This window comes from Schistocerca gregaria, chromosome 4 (genome assembly GCF_023897955.1).
Source record: "Schistocerca gregaria isolate iqSchGreg1 chromosome 4, iqSchGreg1.2, whole genome shotgun sequence".
In the NCBI taxonomy this organism is placed as follows: Eukaryota; Metazoa; Arthropoda; class Insecta; order Orthoptera; family Acrididae; genus Schistocerca; species Schistocerca gregaria.
Window position 1 is genome coordinate 405810752 of NC_064923.1, and position 6000 is coordinate 405816751.

A 6000-nucleotide genomic window follows, 5' to 3' on the forward strand; every position below is an offset into this window, starting at 1 on the left:
ATCACGACATGGAGTCAGAGATAGTGGCGTGGCACCATACAACGAGCAAGTTGTCCCACGGCATCCAGAGGACGTAACCGACACCTGAAATACCACGGCCGGCAGAATCACATTCTCATCATTCGCGTTGACTGAAATGCGATCGACAGTGACAAAGTGTAAATCTTGAGCAAGTCATCGAATTTAGTGACTATACTCATAAACAAGCACACATTCACGCACACTAGGCTTTCATTTTTTGTGTGGGTCATATTGTCCCAGAATTAAGTTAGAAACAGTTACCGTCCTCCATGTCGGGACTTTTTCCCTTTGTTGTACGACAAATGTCAAGAATGTAAACGCTCTTCGTAATATTTCCAGTTGGGAACCCCAATGTTGCAATGTCCCAATGTCTGGTATATGTCTGAATTCTCCCTGCCTCTGTCTACAGAATGAAAAGTTCGTGAAGAAAAAAGAAAACACTTCGTTGAACCCACAATTATCGCTCCAAACAGGTAGAACTAAATCATTCCCGTTTGAAAGTTCTGATTTAGCTCACTCATTGGACGGATTTGTTACTTCTTACGACAGGCTTCACTGCATTCTGGACTCCGCTTCTGGTCATCTCCTTTGCGCCGCAGACTTTTGGCTCTTATGTAACGCCTAGTGACACTTGTCGCCGTCAATTTATAAACCGCTTGTTTCATATCAGTCCCAGTCAGACAGGGTCTGGTGAACACTCCGTCATTCGGCCGTTCACCTGGGAGAGCAGTACTTCCACTCGGGATCGCTGCTGAGACCTTCCAACTAGTGTAAAGGGTAGCTGGTGACTGGCTACTGAATGTGAAGTTAGAACCACTTGACTCGAAGCAGTACCACGACGTTCAGTGCGCTTGAGTCACTGATAACATAGGTGGCACTACGGCGCCAGACGAAGATGGAACGTATGTGCCTAAGATAATATGTTGCAAGCGCCGAGTATAAAGAATCACAGAGCTGTTCGAAAAATCGCAGACCCACAATAATAGCGATTCAGTCATTTCATCGTTCAAATTGGTGGCAGGTGACAGAATGCTAGGCAGCAGAGATTCAGGACATAAATTGCTCTGGCGGTGAAGCCGCGTAGTCAGAGGTTACCATAAATGGTATAGATGGAGATTCACATTCTGGTTCACCAGATTGTTTGCCAGTTACAGGAGATTGATTGCCAGTTACATTTCACTGCTTCTCTAACCACAACTAGTTTCCTAGTGTAGTTGTGTTTCATGGAGAAAAGCCATCGAGATACAAATCTCAGTTACTTCAGACTTACTCGACCGAAGGAGAGCCGTGCGCTGTTAGTGCTCGATGCACCATTTCTGTACTGTCAGTTATGGTGTACACCCTCTACCATCATGACACCTTTTATAGATAGCCATATTTCGTCAAAGGAGGACGTCCTTCACAGTACCCAGAGAAAGCACCGTTTAGTCACGGGCGAAAATCATTGTAAATGTTTCTTCACAATTTTAAGAAATATTTTTCGCATAATGAAAGAAAACTATTGATATTACAAAACCTTTTTGCATTTTATTTGAAACAACCTAATTTGAAGTTTTATAGGTTTTTTTTTTTAAGAATATAAATTCTAGTTGTAAGCCTTCGTTCTAAAGGATGTCAGCTTCAAGCAGTACAGTAACCTTAAGATACTAACAGTGCCGGCAGGGGTGGCCGAGCGGTTGTAGGCGCTACAGTCTGGAACCGCGCGACCGCTACGTCGCAGGTTCGAATCCTGCCTCGGGCATGGATGTGTGTGATCTCCTTAGGTTAGTTAGGTTTAAGTAGTTCTAAGTTCTAGGGGACTGATGACTTCAGAAGTTAAGTCCCATAGTATTCAGAGCCATTTGAACCATACTAACAGTCTTCGAAGGTCAGCTTCAGCTGGTCGCCTGCAAGTAAAATATTCTGTATCTGTAAATTTGAGATACAGGGATTGTGTACCCTCCTTCCATCGACATAGTTCGCCCAAAGACTTTCCGATACTCTTCCTTCTGCCATTCATAGATAAATGAATGGACGTGCTAGAGTCCAAGAAGTCCATGAATTCACCCTCACCATGGGACCACACTATAAATGTATGGAAGTATCTCCAGATCACTGCTGGTTTTTGAATAGCGCTGTTAACTGCCCACTCTCCGAAATTCTCCATAACTAAACCTAGCGCTAGGGGTGGAAGTGGTCTGCTTATAGCGACGCCGTTAGCCTATTTAAAATTCTGGTTGTTGGATAAAAAAAGTGTAAATTAGCACATGTTTAAGTAACGATGTCATTACCCACTTAAACTAGCTGGTGGCACAGAACAGACGACAGGTACCTTACCAAACAAGGAAAAGCCACAGAAGCTAACGATTAAATCATAGCTGTTAAATCTAAGTGCTTCATCTACAAAAGGATTCAACAACGTGCATAAATATTTGGTGCCTACATTGCTCCTTACTGGTCTAAAAGGCAATGATTTGAGGACTTAATTTAAATATTCTTTCTAATTTTCCGTTTCCGACTTGCGCTTTGATAAGGATGAAATGATGATAATTAGGACAACAAAACACCCAGTCCCTGTGGGGAGAAAATATCCGACCCAGCCGGGAATCCAACCTGAACCCTTAGGATTGATATTGTGTCTTTTTTAATTTTTTTATTTCATTTTTTTCGCTTTCGTTCGTTGCATGGCGCACGATTCCCACTTGATGATAGCTTTGGTTCGCTTACTTTGGCTTTATTCCCCGTGTTCTTTCATTCTTATATCTTTCTGTTTGCCTCGATCCAGTATCAGCTTTTGTATAACTTCGTATATGTTGGGAAGGCCATATAACCTGGGAGGCACAGAACGACGTGCGTTCAACGTATTGGGTGGCGAGAAGCTCAGGAGCGAACTTTTATTTGAACAGATGCAGGATGTCCATCTTTTCTGTGTGGACGTTTCTCGGTACTAAACACGCGTGATTCACGCCTAATTTCTTCATCAGATTCACTAGGCAGCTTTCTGACGATCTGTTATAGCTCCGGTAACAGATGTTAATGAGGTATTTGGAATGAATGTTGCAATTGCGTTTGGGTCTCCTAATGTATGTGATCCTTTGCAAACTATTTAGAAAGCAGTTTTTTTTGTAGAAAACAGCAAAAGGAAAATTGCTGTTTTGTCAAATTTAGACCGAAGAGGTACAGAAATATAAACAACCTCTAGGTTTACTCTATTATAGCATACATAAAGTGTTTTTAACGACTCCAGGTTCAATAGCCAAATATAACGCTTCACGGTTTACTGAAAATTCTGAAAGATTTAACAGTTACAACTGATGTAAGGAATACACTATACATATAATTTCCACGTTCGTTGATGAGTTCATTTTCAAACAGCAAGTACATAAATGGTGTTCCCAAATGTAAAGAGAATATATATGAATCTCAGTAACCATTTAATTCAAGAGATTTTACATACTTATGAAATACCTGAGATGGTGTTTTCTGATGTTTATGATGTGTTTCTATCAGTACATTTGTTTACTTGAAATGAATGTAAGCAATTACGTCTACTTTGTATCACAAGCTGCCTTTGAATCTACAGCTGGACTAACTTTACTTTTTTCTTTTCTTTCAGGCTACTTCGGAACGATCTCCTACACGAAAATCGTGTTGCTGTCTACAAAAGTGTATATTATACATAAACAAACACTCTGGAGTCAGTTGGTGATTACTTTTTGTGGTCCACTGTTTATGTGTAAATGTATTTCAAAGAATACTCTATTATATTCCAAACTTAGTGGTGTTTTCGTGTAAACGTCTACGTACATATGTTGGGCAAGTGTAATGATGTATAGATGTATAAGTTTTATATATACATAGTCGTATGCCGCATGTTACTATGCATTAATTAAAATGGAAGCAATGAAGGATTTAAAGTAAAAGAAGACGGAGAAGTGTGTGAATGTTGTTTAGCTTATAAATGCACTGGACGGTGGATGGAAGTTAGAGTAATATCCTGTGTTATCGACAACATATCTGTTGCAATATGATGTGTGCCACTGCCTCACAGGTCTTGCTGGATTGTAACTTTCTACTGTGATTGTATGTATAATTAGGATAATTTAAACAAAATGTACTTGTTTTTTGTAAATTTATAATTCGAATGATTTAACTCACTGGGACAAATTTTCACGTGAAAATAAAGTTGCAAGTGGGGGAAAATTATCTTAATGACAGTGGAAGTTGTGCTGGTGTACAGAACAATGTTAAGGTTCGCTCTACAATGCAGCTAACGGACCTCTGTTCTTAAAGCAAGGGTAATTTCTGTGTGCTTTAGAAGCAATAAAACATGAATTAATTGTACTACATAAATAAATATATCTCAGTTCTACTGTTGCTTAATTCGAAATTTGAGATGCAATGGCAAAAGTCGAGAATAAATGATTTATGTATTCAGTCTGTGTAAGTATTCATAGCATATTTTGAAAGAACCTGTAACATACATAGGAAAATAAATATTCATTTAAATCGTTGATAAATAACCCCAGATTTATATGTAATTTAACTGTGTCGTTACAGTGACTAGGCAAACGTGTATACAAAATATTTTTACCTTGGGGAAGAAATTTCAGAACAATGTAAAACCAGCAAACAATTTGACAAAGTTTAAATATCAAAAGATGAGAAGTGTTTCTTCATTTTAACTTCTGTTGGCACTGTGCTGGACTTCTAAAGCTACAGGTCTGTATTTCAATTCGTGATAACTTCAGGAATGCAGAAATTTAAAATTTAGGAATATGCAAATTGCAGAAATTTAAAGCAAACCACACCAACTGTGACGATTCAGTATTTTCTTGTGGTGTGGAGCCCTTATCACGAGGTTATTAACTGTGACACAAGGAAGTTGTATTTATGAAAATGAAAGAACAAAACGTAAATAAAACTTGTATGGTTGCTGTGTAATCGCCAACTATAGCATACTCTGATACACTGTCATATATAATCTCTAATACTGAAATTCTATTGAGAGTAGAATTACGTAATGCCCAAGAGAACAAAGTTAGTAACACTATTCGACTTGAATATACATGGAAAATCGTCTTACAACACACTTACAAGAATTCAGCACAACAGCAAAAATGGGCTTGCATGTCGAGATAACGGATGTATTAAAGGAATAATTCGCTTCATACTAACAGCAGATTACTTGAATGTGTGTGTTACCTTTCCACTTACAGCGTCCATCTGTGCGTGGGTCAATCTCCCTGTTTGTTTAAGTATAAATTCAGAATGCTAAGATATAGTAACTGAAATACCATGTAATAAATGGTTAACTTCCTATTAGACATTATTACAGTAAATCAGAGAAGCAGGAGAAGAGTAAGTCACATATGAGCGTTCAGCAGCACATGACCTTTCGTCTTATCTTAAGTCCTTTCCTGAAATATAATTAGCATGCATGGAGTTTCAACTAATTATTGTTTATAGCTCTCAGTGCCTACTCTGCAGTTGAGTGGCAAGTTATTTCAGAGATTCTGAATGGCATATTTCAGCTCCATAGCAAAACAAGATAGCATTCCAATGGCGTGGCACACTTAAATAAAGCTAGTATACACGATAAAATGTTCCTGGTAAATAAGACTGCAACACTTAGTTTCAGTGGTTGGTATATTGATCTCTATCCTCAAATGACAAAGTTAACAACGTTGCAGTCACTTATTCGTACAAACCAAGACAATCACATCAGAAATGTAATCCAGAATCATCAGAAGAAAAGTAATCTTAACCTCAATGAGCATTTAACAACGAATAAATAAGTTTGCACGGAAAAAATGACATGATAAATGATGCAGTAAACAACTTCCAAGTGATAATGAATTTGCAACCTTTTCATGCCCATTCGACTGTGTGGAAACATGACTGAATACGAACATGTGGAGCGATGCTAGCAGAAAACACCAGCTAGCTTCCAACGTATCTTTACTTCAGCACTGAATATAAACTGGATAGGGCTTACCA

The 6000-nt window shown here is 38.5% G+C and overlaps 1 protein-coding gene across 1 annotated transcript in view; it reads left to right on the forward strand.

The window, feature by feature from the left end:
* The window catches only part of LOC126266884 (fork head domain-containing protein crocodile-like), a 547941-nt gene extending 543571 nt beyond the window's left edge, over positions 1–4370 (forward strand). The window contains exon 3 of the mRNA XM_049971550.1: positions 3617–4370. The gene's annotated coding sequence lies outside the window, so the exon portion shown is untranslated. The remainder of the gene's footprint in view (positions 1–3616) is intronic.
* The last annotated feature ends 1630 nt before the right edge of the window (positions 4371–6000 follow it).